At 42.0% G+C, this 18,646-nt stretch overlaps 1 protein-coding gene across 16 annotated transcripts in view; it reads left to right on the top strand.

Moving 5' to 3' along the window:
- MYO18A (myosin XVIIIA) overlaps positions 1 to 18,646 on the top strand; it is a 498,725-nt gene that overhangs the window by 28,390 nt on the left and 451,689 nt on the right. Inside the window, exon 1 of one of the 16 annotated variants that reach the window (XM_073616807.1) lies at positions 1,407 to 1,528. The exons of the other annotated variants lie outside the window; for them this stretch is intronic. The gene's annotated coding sequence lies outside the window, so the exon portion shown is untranslated. Of the gene's footprint in view, positions 1 to 1,406; positions 1,529 to 18,646 lie in introns of those variants that run through there. 16 annotated transcript variants of the gene reach the window in all.

The following is an 18,646-nucleotide window of genomic DNA, read 5'->3' as shown; positions in this document are numbered from 1 at the left end:
GCTTGAGCTGCACATGCAACCAATCAAACGCTGATCAGTGTATTCTGACAGCAGGGGAGTCTCGCTGTTAGAATACATTGGCACAACGGGGAGGATTCCCACCTCCACCTTAATGGGAGATGGGGAAATCTGTTCAGCTGGCTGAAGGAAAAAAAAAAAAAACGAACCATATATGACCAGCTTTAGGCCAACCATACATGGAGCGAATTTCTTTCCTCCAACCATAGGTTGCACCTCGATTTCCCCCCCCATCAACACAGACAGTGTTGACAGGGGAATCCGTCTTGCTAAGCCAGTGTTTATTGCTCGTGGCTATACCAGCCGCTAGCGATAACCGTATGTAAAATGTGGCAAGATGGTTGTACCCAAGTTGATCGATCAACTTGGGTACATTCAGCCTGCCCATACATGGTATGAACCTCGGCCAGTTCAACAGGAACCATCTATGGCCGCCTTAGTGTATTCAGAAAAATTTATACCCTGTTTTGTTTTCTGTTTTATTTTTTTTTTTCGGACAAATTGGACCTTCATTTGGTAATAAAGGTTAATGGGTAGTTCCTATATTTTTTTTTTTTTTCCTATTAACCACTTCCTTTGCCGCTCTATAGCAGAAAGATGGCGACAGTGCAGTGACAGTTGCAGCCATACCACATACTGTATGTGTAAATTGTTTTTTTTTACCTGTAGCATGGCCAAGAAACAAAAGTGTACTTTTTTTTTTTTTTTTTTTTATAAAAAAACAAACTGACATTCCTACCTAAAACACGCTGATTTTTTGACCCCAACCCCTAGCTTTTTGTTTTTTTTTTTTTTTTTTTTTTTGGGGGTTACATATTTCTCCTCTAGAAGAAGAAAACGTTGTATTCAAGAGGTGATAAAAGTACAGGGGTGGGCTATACAGTTGTTGTTCACTGTGATAGGCAATCACAGGCTATTACAGCAATTGTGTGACCAAGAGCTGCTCTCCCAACTCCCAGTTGTTAGTGCTTTTGGTGTCAGTGACAGCCCTGTGTCCATGCTTGGAGTGCACGCTATACAGCATGCTCCCAGCACAGACACAGGTGTGTACATATGTGGCGCCTCAGAAGAAAACCCAATTCAGTGAGGCAGCATATGTGCGCCTGCTCACCAGGAAGGGTTTTTAAAAGGTTAGTTCACCCTTTCACAAAAAAAAAAAAAAAAAAAAATGAAAAGGTGAACTAACACCCTACATTTTCCCACTCCACCCCCCTGGCCCCCCCTGCACTTACATCAGTGGGTGGTAAAGTTTTACTGTCCACACAGCATGATGCAGCAGTCCGGGGAACTGAAAACCAATGCTGTTCTGCCTCTTCTTTCCCTAGGAAACCCAGGAGAGATCAGAGTGATTCTGATTCGTTAACTCCAGCACATGAACACACTGACCAATTGGAATCGCTGTGATCTGTCCAACATCCCTAGGGAGAGAAGAGCTAGAACAGCATACTTTTTAAACCCCAGGACTACTGCACTGGGCCGTGTAGAGGGTGAAATTGTAGCACCCATGGAGGTATGTACAGGGGGACCAGGGGTTGGGTAGGGTATAGAGTGTTTTAGTTTTACTTTACTTTAGGGGTGCACAAATGTTGTTTTTTTTTTTTTTGGTGCGATACCGAAAATATAAAATACACTAGGCAAAAAACGATACTGAAACTGACCGATACCGAAAATTACTGTTTTTAAAAAATATTTTATACAGGAGATTGTCAGAGACTGGGGACATGGTACAGGAGATGGTCAGACTGGGGACATGTTACAGGAGATTGTCAGAGACTGCAGACATGGTACAGGAGATTGTCAGAGACTGCAGACATGGTACAGGAGATGGTCAGAGACTGGGGACATGGTACAGGAGATGGTCAGAGACTGGGGACATGGTACAGGAGATGGTCAGAGACTGGGGACGTGGTACAGGAGATGGTCAGAGACTGGGGACGTGGTACAGGAGATGGTCAGAGACTGGGGACGTGGTACAGGAGATGGTCAGAGACTGGGGACGTGGTACAGGAGATGGTCAGAGACTGGGGACGTGGTGCAGGAGATGGTCAGAGACTGGGACGTGGTGCAGGAGATGGTCAGAGACTGGGGACATGGTGCAGGAGATGGTCAGAGACTGGGGACATGGTGCAGGAGATGGTCAGAGACTGGGGACATGGTGCAGGAGATGGTCAGAGACTGGGGACATGGTGCAGGAGATGGTCAGAGACTGGGACGTGGTGCAGGAGATGGTCAGAGACTGGGGACGTGGTGCAGGAGATGGTCAGAGACTGGGGACGTGGTGCAGGAGATGGTCAGAGACTGGGGACATGGTGCAGGAGATGGTCAGAGACTGGGGACATGGTGCAGGAGATGGTCAGAGACTGGGGACATGGTGCAGGAGATGGTCAGAGACTGGGGACATCCGGATAGATTGAGGTAGAGACTTCCAGAGGATGGGAGAAGTCCTGGAGATGAGCATGGGAGGAGGAGACAGGAGAGATAGAGATTTAGAGTGACAGTAGATCCTGCTCCAAAAGGTAACGTGTATGTAAAGCCCAGCTTGGAGTAAAATGTGGAGCTTCTGTATGGCTTTTATCGTTGTATATGTGTGTCCCCCCCCCCCCCCCTGCCCCAGAAAGTGATGTCCGCCCCAGAAAGTGATGGTAAAAGCTAAATATTTTGTAACGGTTACCCTTCTGGTGACTGTTGTCTAAGAGGGCTATCTAAGAGGTGACTCAGAGGTGTTTAGAATTAAGCAGTGCTGCCATTGCAGTGTAGATCCAGAACCTGGTTTTGCTGTCTGTCAGGGGTGGTACAGAGGACCACAAGACTGGCCAAATCCTAATTACAAATCTTTTCCAAAGTAAAAAAAAATGTGACTTGTATATATCGCAAGGTGTGTTTTAACTGCTGTTGTGGAGTGAGTGCAGTTAGCCATATAATGGGTGTCTAAATGCAGTAATTGCTAGATGGGATAATTTGCTAAGCGCTTTTGTTTCAGGACTGCGGGCTGGCAGATGCCTTTGTCTAAACTCCTAGGGATTAGTTGGATCCAGTCTTGATGTTCATTCCCTGAAACAAGCTTTGATGTTCAGAAACCATCCTGCTAATAGGAGATTGTACAGGTGAATACATTTTGTGTTTCTCTTTGATTACATTGTTTTTTTCAGTTCTTGTCATAAAGATAACAGATCATCTGAAGGGCAATGGTAAACAGCAAATAGCATAAACAAAATGCCCTTTATCTTGGGGATTAGTATTTGCAGCTAAACCGGTCACATAACAACAAAACTACAGTGCAGTTTCAGCTAAGCAAATGTTTTCTGGAGATCAAAAAAACAAGACAACACAAAACCTTGTTTGATTGATTCCTTTCCCTGTTAGCCCCTTTAACACGGACGGTCCGATCAGGTCCGCCTGTCAGTTTTTCAGGTAGACCTGATCAGAAGGTCCATGCATTCCTATGGACAGGCAGGTGTAAAAGGACTTGTGTTTGTGTTATAGCAGCCTACCTCCAGGTTCGATCCGGAGATCCGCCCTCCTCCGTTTAGGCAGATTGGAGGGTAGCCTGGTATACGCAGACAGTGGAGTTTGTTTACTCCCGGCCATCTATAGAGCAGAGCATGCTCTGTCCTTCTCCACCTCTGCAGATACTGCGTCATCCTCCCGCTCTGCTCTGATCACCAGGAGATCTGTGAGCGGAACCCCTGCTGATACGAATGGAATCTGCCGCATGTGGAAAGGGCCATTTTTACATGGGTGGTCCGATCAGATCCACCTATCAGTTTTTCAGAAGCTCTATGTTAAGGCTCGTACACACGGGCCGAATGTCGTAAGACATTGGCCGATTAAAAAAAAAAAACACGGCTGACATTTGACCTACAGTGGCTTGCGAAAGTATTCGGCCCCCTTGAACTTTTCAACCTTTTGCCACATTTCAGGCTTCAAACATAAAGATATAAAATTTTAATTTTTTGTGAAGAATCACCAACAAGTGGGACACAATTGTGAAGTGGAATGAAATCTATTGGATATTTTAAACTTGTTAGCAATTAAAAAACTGAAAAGTGGTGCGTGCAAAATTATTCGGCCCTTTACTTTCAGTGCAGCAAACTCACTCCAGAAGTTCAGCGAGGATCTCTGAATTAAATGAATGGGAACTAGTGCGCAAAACCACAATGTGGGCAAGAAAATCTTGAACCTGACGGTAAACCACCCGATGGAGAGCCGCCAACATAGACAGGTCCACTCAGTTCCCAAAATACAATTAAATAAAAGATATGTGGCGCTATTCCATCAATCAGTAGTACCACTCAAAATATAAAATATAATGGGCCGATCAAACCCCACCTTCTACAGTAAATATCCGGAGAAAGTACCCAATATATATTAGCATACCAAGTGAATAAAAGATGGTGGAGATACAATTCTAAGGTATGGGAAAATTTAAAATCTATCAATATACTATCAAGTGCTTGATCAACAATACCAGTTTCCCCTCGTTAAGTAAAAACAAAATATTTTTCTATGTGGATCTGTGAAAAAATAAAACTAACTTCTCAAATAAGATGCTCAAAACCAAAGTACATGTGATAATGATGAATCAGTGCCTTACAAACAAATCAATACCTCATACATATTCACTGTGAATGAAATAAATAAATATATGGATATAAATATGACTAATATGGTAAAGTGACCCTTAATCGTGAGTATGCATATACAAATTTTAAAGTGACAAAATAGTGCAAAGATGTTCAGCATAAAATGTGCAATAATTGATACATGGCCAAATGCAAATTTCAATCGTACCATAAAATTATAATAAATAGGTAATAAAAATAATAAATTAATAGGGCAGCCAATCCCACCACAGGGATGCTGTCCCAAACAGTGACAATAGTGTAGTAAAGTCCAAAAAAGTGCAATAGTGGTAGGTGTTTTCCACAGCAAAGTCTTTACACACAGTGCTAAACCAATGTGCAGTGATTTTTTCTTTTTTCTATGCACGTTTTAGTGCATCTCCCAAGTGTTTCCCCCAGCCTCTCACCTCCAGAAGCGGCCCCCAATGGGCCAAGTAGAGCGGGTGGATAATAACTAGGAAAGGATGTGTTCCCTGCAGCGTGTCTTTAAGCATCAAATGAGTCTGTCTCTCATCCCCAGCTTCCAGCGCTGGAAATTAGTCATTGTATGCACCCGGAAGTTCCTGTGCTGGAACTTCCAGCACAGGAACTTCCGGGTGCAGCACAGGAACTTCCGGGTGCATACAATGACTAATTTCCAGCGCTGGAAGCTGGGGATGAGAGACAGACTCATTTGATGCTTAAAGACACGCTGCAGGGAACACATCCTTTCCTAGTTATTATCCACCCGCTCTACTTGGCCCATTGGGGGCCGCTTCTGGAGGTGAGAGGCTGGGGGAAACACTTGGGAGATGCACTAAAACGTGCATAGAAAAAAGAAAAAATCACTGCACATTGGTTTAGCACTGTGTGTAAAGACTTTGCTGTGGAAAACACCTACCACTATTGCACTTTTTTGGACTTTACTACACTATTGTCACTGTTTGGGACAGCATCCCTGTGGTGGGATTGGCTGCCCTATTAATTTATTATTTTTATTACCTATTTATTATAATTTTATGGTACGATTGAAATTTGCATTTGGCCATGTATCAATTATTGCACATTTTATGCTGAACATCTTTGCACTATTTTGTCACTTTAAAATTTGTATATGCATACTCACGATTAAGGGTCACTTTACCATATTAGTCATATTTATATCCATATATTTATTTATTTCATTCACAGTGAATATGTATGAGGTATTGATTTGTTTGTAAGGCACTGATTCATCATTATCACATGTACTTTGGTTTTGAGCATCTTATTTGAGAAGTTAGTTTTATTTTTTCACAGATCCACATAGAAAAATATTTTGTTTTTACTTAACGAGGGGAAACTGGTATTGTTGATCAAGCACTTGATAGTATATTGATAGATTTTAAATTTTCCCATACCTTAGAATTGTATCTCCACCATCTTTTATTCACTTGGTATGCTAATATATATTGGGTACTTTCTCCGGATATTTACTGTAGAAGGTGGGGTTTGATCGGCCCATTATATTTTATATTTTGAGTGGTACTACTGATTGATGGAATAGCGCCACATATCTTTTATTTAAGAGGATCTCTGAATGATCCAATGTTGTCCTAAATGACTGATGGTGATAAATAGAATCCACCTGTGTGTAATCAAGTCTCTGTATAAATGCACCTGCTCTGTGATAGTCTCAGGGTTCTGTTGAAAGCGCAGAGAGCATCATGAAGACCAAGGAACACACCAGGCAGGTCCGTAATACTGTTGTGGAGAAGTTTAAAGCCGGATTTGGATACAAAAAGATTTCCCAAGCTTTAAACATCCCAAGGAGCACTGTGCAAGCGATCATTTTGAAATGGAAGGAGTATCAGACCACTGCAAATCTACCAAGACTTGGCTGTCCCTCTAAACTTTCAGCTCAGACAAGGAGAAGACTGATCAGAGATGCAGCCAAGAGGCCCATGATCACTCTGGATGAACTGCAGAGAACTACAGCTGAGGTGGGAGAGTCTGTCCATAGGACAACAATCAGTCGTACACTGCACAAATCTGCCCTTTATGGAAGAGTGGCAAGAAGAAAGCCATTTCTCAAAGATATCCATAAAAAGTCTCGTCTAAAGTTTGCCACAAGCCACCTGGGAGACACACCAAACATGTGGAAGAAGGTGCTCTGGTCCGATGAAACCAAAATCGAACTTTTTGGCCACAATGCAAAACGATATGTTTGGCATAAAAGCAACACAGCTCATCACACTCAACACACCATCCCCACTGTCAAACATATTTGTATAAATTATTCCTGCGCTACCTTGGAAAACAGTGGTGCACATGGACAGCTGCAAACACTGAGTGGGATCAAACAAAGCCCATGGGTAGTGTAAAAAATATATAAATCAAAAAGTGTTGCGCTGGTCCAGTAAAGTGTAACTATGTGATAGTGTGTGGTAAGGCAAACTATTAAAAAAAAAAAAAAAAAAAAAAAAAAAAATTTTGGAGGGGTGTACGGGTAGTGTGTCTGTCTGCACAGTATCCTGTGAAAAAATCAAGCAATGTAAAAGGGTGAATATCTATCCTGTATCGGTGCAGTGTGTGCAGGGAATCAATAGGTATAATCCAGACAGACACACTACCCGTACACCCCTCCAAAATTTTTTTTTTTTTTTTTTTTTTTTTTTTATAGTTTGCCTTACCGCACACTATCACATAGTTACACTTTACTGGACCAGCGCAGCACTTTTTGATTTATATATTTTTTACACTGTCAAACATGGTGGTGGCAGCATCATGGTTTGGGCCTGCTTTTCTTCAGCAGGGACAGGGAAGATGGTTAAAATTGAGGGGAAGATGTATGCAGCCAAATACAGGACCATTCTGGATGAAAACCTGTTGGAGTCTGCAAAAAACCTGAAACTGGGACGGAGATTTATCTTCCAACAAGACAATGATCCCAAACATACAGCAAAATCTACAAAGGAATGGTTCACAAATAAACGTATCCAGGTGTTAGAATGGCCAAGTCAAAGTCCAGACCTGAATCCAATCGAGAATCTGTGGAAAGAGCTGAAAACTGCTGTTCACAAACGCTCTCCATCCAACCTCACTGAGCTCGAGCTGTTTTGCAAGGAAGAATGGGCAAGAATTTCAGTCTCTCGATGTGCAAAACTGATAGAGACATACCCCAAGCGACTTGCAGCTGTAATCGCTGCAAAAGGTGGCTCTACAAAGTATTAACGCAAGGGGGCCGAATAATTTTGCACGCCCCACTTTTCATTTTTTTATTAGTTGAAAAAGTTTCAAAAATCCCAAAGATTTCGTTCCACTTCACAATTGTCCCACTTGTTGGTGATTCTTCACAAAAAATAAAAATTTTATATCTTTATGTTTGAAGCCTGAAATGTGGCAAAAGGTTGAAAAGTTCAAGGGGGCCGAATACTTTCACAAGCCACTGTATGTGTATGTCAGACGAGCAAAACCAGCAGCCGACGACTCCTGATCAGTGCACTTAGCCAATGGCGAAGAGAGCTGATCGGAGTGTTCTGGCGGGGGGCATCCCCTTGTCAGAACACAATAGCTCAGCAGGGGAGATTGCTGTACTAATGTCGGAAGGTTAGTACTGCGGCCCTGACTGGAGCTTTTTTTTTTTTTTTCATGCAACCCGCTGGGTTATGCCGCGTACACACGATAGGATTTTCCAACAACAAAATCCATATTTTTTTTTTTCCGACGGATGTTGGCTCAAAATTGTCTTGCATACACACGGTCACACAAATCTTGTCAGAAATTCCGAACGTCAAGAACGCGGTGACGTACAACACGTACGAGGAGATGAGAAAAATGACGTTCAATAGCCAGTGTGGCTCTTCTGCTTGATTCCGAGCATGCATGGAACTTTGTGCGTCAGAATTGTGTACACATGATCGGAATTTACGACAATGGATTTTGTTGTCGGAAAATTTGAGAACCAGCTCTCATATTTTGTGTGACGGAAATTCCGATGGAAAATGTCCGATGGAGCCTATACACGGTCGGAATTTCCGACAACAAGCTCCCATAGATCATTTTCCAAAAAAATCCTATCGTGTGTACGGGGCATAAGTGTTGACCAGGCTTTAGTCTGCAGGCAGGCAAACATCTGATCGAAAATAAGAAGATGCCCATAAACCTGACATGGGTCTGTTTTTAAGTTTGATTTTCTGCCTCCATCATATGATGGAAGAAAATCTGAACAGACAGACGTCACAAAAGTGACATCCATTCTGTTCTTGCTCTAATTCAGCAGAGGGATCTGTTCATAGATCCCCTGTTGATTATAATGGAAACTTGACCATAAGTCTTTAGATGTGCGACATGTGTCTCTCTCTCTCTCTCTCTCTCTCTCTCTCTCTCTCTCTCTCTCTCTCTCTCTCTCTCTCTCTCTCTCTCTCTCTCTCTCTCTCTCTCTCTCTCTCTCTCTCTCTCTCTCTCTCTCTCTCTCTCTCTCTCTCTCTCTCTCTCTCTCTCTCTCTCTCTCTCTCTCTCCTCCTCTCTCTCTCTCTCTCTCTCTCTCTCGCGTTTATTGAGCGTTTATTGATTGGTTTGCACAAAAATTATAGCGTCTACAAAATAGGGGATAGTTTTATGGCATTTTTATTAATAATTTTTTTTTTTTTACTAGTAATGGTGGCGATCTGCGATTTTTATTATGACTGCGACATTATGGCGGACACATCGGACAATTTTGATACATTTTTGGGACCATTGGCATTTAATACAGCGATCAATGCTAAAAAATTGCATTGATTACTGTAAAAATGTCACTGGCAGTGAAGGGGTTAACCACTAGGTGGCGCTGTAGGGGCTAAGTGTGTCCTAGGGAGTGATTCTAACTGTGGGGGGGAGGGGCTGTGTGTGACACGTCACTGATCACCTCTCCCGATTACAGGGAGCGGTGATCAGTGAGTGTGTCATTAGGCAGAACGGGGACATGCTTGTTTACATTAGCATCTCCCCGTTCTTCCTCACCGTGAGACGATCGCAGGCTGTCCGCGGGACCCGCGCTCATGCGCCCGCAAGCCGCTTCTTAAAGGGCAACGTACAGGTACGTTAATCTGCCTGTACGTGCCCTTCTGCCGCAGTATATCTGCGCGAGGCGGTCGGGAAGTGGTTAAAATAATTGCATCCAGACATACTGGAGGAAGATTTCTGCAGTGTAAATATATATAAAATATTATGCAAAGTGGTTATAAAGAAGCTTCAGAATGGCAAAGATGTGTTTATTACAAAGTATGTGAGCAGACTGCAGTTCCTCTTCAATACATTCTATGCATTAGGGTGAAAAGCCTTCTATGGTGCTATAGTGCAGCCATTGGCTCCCGCTGCTGTCAATTAAATCTACTGACATGAGAGCCGGGGGCGGGGCCGAGTCTTGCTGTCTGTGTCAATGGACACCGCAGCAGGACTCGGGAGCGCGCCCGCACGAGTGCCCTGTTGGAATGCGGGTCTCCAAGGGGGCACTCGATGCAGGGAGGAGCCAGGAGCACCGCTGGGGGTCCCCAGAAGATCAGGATTGAGGCCACTCTGTGCAAAACTCTTGCACAGAGGAGGTAAGTATAATATGTTTGTTATTTAAAAAAAAAACAAAAAACGAACCTTTACAACCCGTTTTAATCTTTGACAAAAAAACCTGAAAGCTGATTGGTTTCTATGCAGAGCTACACCAGATTTTGCGCTCTGCAGTTTTAGTAAATCAACCCCAGTGTTTGTATAAATAATTCTCATTTTGTTGACTTGACGAATGGTTGAAAGTTCGTTTGCTTTTGATTTGGGAATGACAATCATTTCCTGACCGAAAAACATATTTAGAAATGTTTTCTTTGGAGAAAAATTTCTATCCTTCCTTGAATTTTTTTACTATAGTTTAAAAATGAATGTTGATTTGGCCCTACTAACATTTGGACAATCAAAGAAATGTTATTAAAATGAAAAAAAAAATGTAACAAATAGTGTATGGCCAGCTTTAAGCCTAATACACACAGGTCGAATGTCAGGCGGCATCGGCCGGTCCAGTTGAAACCAGCTGACATTCGGCCTGTTTGTACAGAAGCCGGCCGAAAAAGGTCGACCAGCTCCTTGTCGGTGCTCTCAGCCAATGGCTGTGAGCGCTGACCGGAGTGTTTGGTGTTCCCATATCACCATTGCACAGCAGGGGAGATCAATGCAATGTTAGTACAGTGGCTCCTCCTGAGCTGTCAGTTTTTGTTTTCGTTCGAACGAAAAATAACTAGTGGTGTGTACGAGGCTTTAGTGTTAGACCCCTTTCACACTGGGGCGTTTTTCCAGCGCTTTAACGTTAAAAAAAGCTCCTGTAAAGCGCCTGAAAGAAGCCTAATCTGCAATCCCAATGTGAAAGCCCGAGTGCTTTCACACTGAGACCACTTTCAAACTGGGGTGTTTTTCAGGCGCTTTAGCATTAAAAAAAGCGCCTGTAAAGCGCCTGAAAGAAGCCTCACCTGCAATCCCAATGTGAAAACCCGAGTGCTTTCACACTGGGGTGCTGCGCTGGCAGGGCGTCAAAAGTCCTGCAAGCAGCTTCTTTGCAGCGCTTTCCTGTTTTTTGCCAACGGGCTGGGTGTGCCGATGGCCCGAGCCCTTTCACACTGCCAGCGCCTGAAAAACACCCCAGTGTGAAAAGGGTCTCAAGCGGCGCTTTACCAGCGTTTTTCGGGCGCTGGCAGTGTGCAAGGGCTCGGGCTTTCACATTGGGATTGCAGATGAGGCTTCTTTCAGGCGCTTTACAGGCGCTTTTTTTAACGCTAAAGCGCCTGAAAAACGCCTGAAAAATGCCCCAGTGTGAAAGGGGTCTTAGAAAAAGGGTTAGTATGGGGGCGGGGGTATAATGCGATACCAGTGGCTCTGAATCAAAAAGTACCACCAAGGTCATGATGGTAAAAGCTAATGTATTGTAATGTATTTGTGTGACACTGTTGGCCAAGCTTTCCCAAGTGGGAAAAGTTAATGGTTTAGACCAGCCTTTTTCAACCAGGGTGCCTTCAGGTTTCTTAAGAGATGCCTTGGCAAAATGCCCAAAAATTGTATACAAGCCAACGGGTGAATCATGCCTGCCTTTTAGTTACAAAGTCACTAGTTTTTCTTGTGCACCAATACAACTTTCCAGTCGCCAGCCTCCTAAAAACCCTGTGCAGGTGTTTCGTCAGATTTTGTAACGGAAGTGACATTTCGTCGCCGCCATCTTGCTGCACCCCACACTCGTCCACAGTAAGAATACAGTGAGAAGGCAGCAAGCAGACATCTTGTTACACCCACCGGAGTCTTGCATTTCACACGTATTTTAAACAGTAAACTCCTATAGTAATACAGTATTTTAAAAATCCGTCTGACTGTTTTAGATGTTGAATTTTAAAAGCAGCGGCAAACCTGCTGATCTCACAGGTTTGCTAATCTGACAGAACACCGAAAAATCAACATCAAAACAGTCTGCTGTATTTGAAAATACTGAATTTGACTATATAAGCTGAATTTACTGTTAAAAAAAAGTGTGAAATGCAAAACTCCGGTGGGTGTAACAAGATGTCTGCTTGCCGCCTTCTCTCACTGTATCCTTACAGTGAACGAGTGTGGGGTGTACCAGGATGGCGGCGATGGAACATCACTTCCTTTACAAAATCTGACCGGTTGCCAAATCTGATGAAACACAGGCACCCAATGTCCCCCTTCTCAACCGATGACATTATCAGGCTAGCACTAAGGGTGTCTGCACAATACATAAACATGCACACTCTATAGGTGTGTATCTTGCTTCTCTCTATGTCCAACTTTAGTTTGCCAAGCAAATGAAAGCAGGATAAGTTTTTACCTGTTGCTTAGACCCCTTTCACACTAAGGCACTTTCACGCAAAAAAAAAAAGCGCCTGAAAAGCTCCTGAAAACTGCTTCCCATTCATATCGATGGATCCTTTTACACTGGGGCGGGGCATTGAAAAAAGTCCTGCAAGCAGCATTTTTGGAAGCGCTTAAAAAAAGCGCCTCAAAAACAGCCTTTGTCCATTGAAATGAATGGAAAGCGATTGAAAAGCGGCGCAAATCGGATCTTCTGGGTCACGTGACCTTAAAAAAAAACAAAAAAAAAAAAAAACTCAGCTAACCTGAAAAGCACCACAAAAACACCCAACGATTTATGGACAGTTTTTGAGCGCCTCAGTTTGAAAGGGGTCTTAGATTTAGACAGTATACAGACAGGAGAGAACAGCAGCCTTATTTGTCTGTTTTTAGCTGTATCATGTGACATTGTCATGTTGGTGTTGGCAGTCAGATATCTACGGACTGATTTATTTATTTCAGGTACTTGTATAGCACCGTCAAATTACGCAGCGCTTTACATATACATTGTACATTCACATCAGTCCCTGGCCTCAAGGAGCTTACAATCTAAGGTCCCTAACTCACATTCATACTAGGGCCAATTTTCGGCAGCATCTAATTAACCTACCAGCATGTCTTTGGATTGTGGGAGGAAACTGGAGTACTCGGAGGAAACCCATGCAGGCACAGGGAGAACATGCAAACTCCAGGCAGATGGTGTCGTGGTTGGGATTTCAACCAGTGACCCTTTTGCTGCTAGGAAGAAGTGCTAACCACTACACCACTGTGCCACCCATTGATGAAGGAAGGACATCAATCGGAAACATTAGAAACCCATCCTGATCACTAATGTTGTCCCCCAAGCATAGCAGCATCCAGACCGTGTCTTTAAAAACCTATCCCCTATACCTGCACTCTTTACTAACACCATTTTGGTAGGTTGACATAGTCATCGGTTACAAGTGTATGGAGCAGTTAGGAGAGGTCTAATCATCTAACTCCCGTAGGATGAAGTAGTCACCTCTTTCATCATCAATGTACTACTATAATTTAATTCTCTTTTTATCCTGACAAACCCCCCTTATGTGTTTTATGCAGGACGTTGGCACAATTTATTTTAGATTTGGCTTGTTTCATTTTTATTATTTGTTAAATTCTCTTTGTATATCCTCCAAAATAATTCCAGACATTTTAACTCTTGAAGACAAATGTTGGTGGTGCAGATGACAATGGTATACCATAGTGCAGGCTTGTGTACAATACTTTGCTTAATGTGTGTGGTTTAGGTAAGGAGAATAATTTAGTAAATTTGCAGTTTGTAAGTGATTTGTAGGGGTGTAGGGTGTGTTCATACTAATATGCATTAGTCATAGGTATGATTTCCTTTGCTAGCATGTGCTTGTCTATTTGGATGTTGCTGACTTCAGCGCTGGTTTATAATGAATACATATTTAAACACTCTTTTTCTTATGTTTGGCTTTTAAAAAGGGCAGTCTTTACTGTGCCTTGGGATCAGATAGAATGACCAAGACATCTCTTAATGTCAAAAACTAAATTAAATATTGGCAAAAAAGGTTCACAAGAAGTCTTCTGCTCAGATTCTATGTGCCTGTGTAGACACCATAAGGCATAAATGGATTGGAAGTTTCCGAGGGCAACTGACCTCAGACGTGACATATGAACAAAGCAAATCCCTCTATATCTATCTTCTGGTGACTCGACAATGCAGAACATCTTTCTTCAAGTGCCTCCTTATTGTGCATCTTGAAACTGCCACACCACATGTTTTCAGAGAGTCCTGTATTTTTACCTGAAGTTAATTGTGGGTTTTTCTTTGTATCCCGAATAATTTTCCTGGCAGATGTGGCTGAAATCTTAGTTGGTCTACCTGACCGTGGTTTGGTTTCAACAGAACCCCTCATTTTCCACTTCTTGATTAGAGTTTGAACACTGCTGATTGGCATTCTCAATTCCTTGGATATCTTTTTATATCCCTTTCCTGTTTTATACAGTTCAACTACTTTTTCCCCGCAGATCCTTTGACAACTCTTTTTGCTCTCCCCAAGACTCAGAATCCAGAAACGTCAGTGCAGCACTGGTTGAAAGATGCAAGGGTCTGTCAGGAATCCAGAAATGCATTGAATATATATATATATATATATATATATATATATATATATATATATATATATATATATATATATATATATATATATATATATATATATACATACATACATACATACATACATACATACATACATACATACATACATACATACATACATACATACATACATACATACATACCTTTACACACACTACAAGCAAACAGATCACAGGTGACCTTTTTAATAGCCATTCAAGCCCCTTTGTGTCAACTTGTGTGCATGTTATCAGGCCAAAATCACCAGGGTGTGTAAACTTTTTTATATTATGAGCAAATATGGCTTCATTTACATTTTATGAAGGCATGTGTCCAGAGGTGAATTAGGGCAGAAGGGAGAATTGATAACTGAATTACAATGTTTACCAAAGCTTGTAATACAAAGTCCAGGAACAAAAAGCTTCATGGTTATGACAACGTACTGTTCTTGAAAATGAAGAGTATTCATTTTCCAGCAGGATGGACACTGCAGCATCCTTTAGGCTTCATGCATACTTTAGCTAAAAAAAAAATGGCGTTTACAGGTGTTTGGGTTTTTATTTTTCTTTTGCCTCTAAATGCCCCTCCATGTCCATGCACAACATAAGCCTTTAAGCTGGAAACACACTATACAACTTTTTGTTGTCCAATTTTCCTTTTATGTAGTGCAAGGCCTGGCCTGACCGCATACAAATTGAAAGTGTTCCGGTTTGACCTCCATAATATAAAGTTTTGGTAAATCTAAAGGAAAAAAATCTAAAGAAAATTGTATAGTGTGTATCCAGCTTTAGAGGCAGAAAAAAACCCAACCCAAAGTTGTTGTGTTGAGCTTTTGAGCATAAAAAAAACACCTGACGCACCCAAACGCAGGTAAAACACACCTAAGCACTAGGCACGTTTAATGCTTAAAGCGGAGTTCCACCCAGAAATGGAACTTCCGCCGATCCGGTTTCTCCCCCCCTCCGGTGCCACATTTGGCACCTTTTAGGGGGGAGGGTGAGCAGATACCTGTCAAATCCAGGTATCTGCTCCCACTTCCGTGCATAGATCGCCGCACAAAGTGTCTGGCCCCTCCTACGCATTGTCTGGCCCCTCCTTCTTCCCCCGGCTGTCTGTCCCAGAAGACAGCAAGGACCATTCAGATCGTGCAGCGCGACTCGTGCATGCACAGTAGAAAACCTGTTCTTGTTTCCCTTGGTAAGGACGTCGGTGCCTGCACCTGGAGCCGAGGGATGGGTCGGCTTCGGGTGAGGACATTGTGGGCTCCCTGGACAGGTAAGTGTCCTTATTTTAGAAGTCAGTAGCTGCAGTATTTGTAGCTGCTTACTTTTATTTTTTTTTCTTTCCCAGGTGGAACTCCACTTTAAGCGTTTTTTGCATTTTAATGAAATAAATAAATGCCCAAGCGCTCAATGTGCTGGTTGGACTCCTTGAGAAAACACTGCAGAGTGCACAGGACAAGACCGGTCTTAATTTCCTGCAGGATCAACGGTTATTTTTTAATTACTTTTTGAACAGATAAAACCGCTTTCAATTGATCAGACCTAAAAAAAGAAAATAGGAGATGTTCATGTGTATAGTTGAGCTGTTCTAGGGAAGCAGGTACAGAACAGGTTAAGGTAAAATAGAAGGTGCAGTATGCCGATTTTTCGTATTTTCTTTCACTTCCTTTTTGTGACTTGGCAGCTTTGTATGTTATTAGCTGTATTGTTACTTGAACTGTTTGGTTACTAAATATAGAATACAGATCTACAGTAATTATAAAAAGTCTACACACCCTTGTTAAAATGTCAGGTTTCTGTGCTGTGAAAAAAATGAGACAAAGGTAAATAATTTCAGAACTTTTTCCACCTTTTTAATGTGACCTATAAACTGTACAACTCAGTTTAAAAACTGAAATTTTTTTAGGATGGGGAAGTAAAACTAAAATAATGGGGTTGCATAAGTGTGCACACCCTGTTATAACTGGGGATGTAGCTGTGTTCAACAATCTCCCGTAATCTTCATATGTCTAGGCTGTGGGGTAGAGTGGCAAGACGGAAGCCTTTCTTACAAAGAAGAACATCCAAACCCAGCTAAATTTTGCAAAAACACATCTGAAGTCTCCCAAAAGCATGTGGGAAAATGTGTTATTGTCTGAAGAAACCAAGGTTGAACTCCTTGGTGATAATTCCAAAAGATATGTTTGGCTCAAAAACAACACTGCACCAAAAGAACACCATACCCACTGTGAAGCATGGTGGTGGCAGCATCATGCTTTGGGGCTGTTTTTGTTCAGCTGGAACAGGGGCCTTAGTCAAGGTAGAGGGATTTATGAACAGTTCCAAATACCAGTCAATATTGGAACAAAACCTTCACGCTTTTGCTAGAAAGCTGAACATGAAGAGGTACTTCATCTTTCAGCATGACAACGACCTAATACATACATCCAAATCAACAAAGGAATGGCTTTACCAGAAGAAGATTAGTTTTGGAATGGCCCAGCCAGAGCCCAGGCCTGAATCTGATTGAAAATCTGTGGGTTGATCTGAAGAGGCTGTGCACAGGAGATGTCCTCGCAGTCTGACAGATTTGGAGTGTTTTTGCAAAGAAGAGTGGACAAATATTTCCAAGTCAAGATGTGACATGCTGATAGACTCATACCCAAAAAGACTGAGTGCTGTAATAAAATCAAAAGGTAGTTTAAGGCCCCTTTCAGACCTGCGGATCCGTATTTAGCCATCCGCTTGCTCAGCGGGGATTGCTCTGTTGATCCCTGCTGAGCTGGCGGATGACAAGTCCGTCTCTGCACACTGTGCAGGGACGAACCTGGCAGAGAGACCTCTCTCCTCTATCGGATGATTAGGGACTGCCTGTCTGTTTTCATCCTATCCGATCCGCCAGACGGATGGAAAATAGGATATCCATCCGCCTGGATTTTGCGGATCGGATGTCAGCGGACATGTCACTGCTGACATCCGACACTCCATAGAGCTGTATGGAGCGACCATTCAGAGCCGCCTGAAAAAACTGACAGGCGGATCTGAATGGTCTGCACATGTGAAAGGGGCCTTAGGGTGTGCACACTTATGCAACCATATTATTTTAGTTTTTTATTTTTACTTCACTCCACCTAAAAGATTTCAGTTTGTTGTTCAACTGAGTTGTACAGTTTAAAGGTCACATTAAAGGTGGAATAAGTTCTGAAATTATTTTTTGTGATATAGATATATATATATATATATATAATATAGATGACATTTCAACAGGGGTGTGTAGACTTTTTATATCCACTGTATATTTTTTGTCTGAATTTCCTCATACCATTTGTAAGAGAAATAGAATTTGGCTCCCATTAAGTTCTTAGACTGACCGTACAAAAAGCGCATTTTGCTTCTGATGCAGAAGATTTAAATATCTCTATCACCATTTGAATAGTATAGTTCTAAAAGCTGAACTTCAGCCTGCTATAAATAACAACAGTTCATGCCGATATGTGTTCAGTAACCAGCCCCGGAAGGATTTACCCCCTTCCTGACCATAGCACTTTCTTGCGATTCGGCACTGCGTAGGTTTATCTGACAATTGCGCAGTCGTGCGACATTGCACCCAAACAAAATTGACGTCTTTTTTTCCCCCCACAAATAGAGCTTTCTTTTGGTGGTATTTGATCACCTCTGCATTTTTCTTTTATGCGCTATAAACAAAAAAAGAGCGACAATTTTGAAAAAAAAAAAATCTATTTTTTTACTTTTTGCTATAATAAATATCTCCCAAACATATATATAAACATTTTTTTTTTCTCTCAGTTTAGGCCGTTTATGTATTTTTCTACATATATTTGGTAAAAAAAAAACCGCAATAAGCGTATATTGATTGGTTTGCGCAAAATTTATAGCGTCTACAAAATAGGAGATCGTTTTATGGCATTTTTATTTTTATTTATTTTTTATTAGTAATGGCGGGATCTGCGATTTTTTTTATCGGGACTGCAACATTATGGCGGACAGATTGGACACTTTTGACACTATTTTGGGATCATTGTCATTTATAGAACGATCAG

Source organism: Aquarana catesbeiana, linkage group LG02 (assembly GCF_042186555.1).
Source record: "Aquarana catesbeiana isolate 2022-GZ linkage group LG02, ASM4218655v1, whole genome shotgun sequence".
Lineage (NCBI taxonomy): Eukaryota > Metazoa > Chordata > Amphibia > Anura > Ranidae > Aquarana > Aquarana catesbeiana.
Note: the sequence above shows the minus strand (reverse complement) of the source record. Positions and strands in the feature narration are given on the sequence as shown.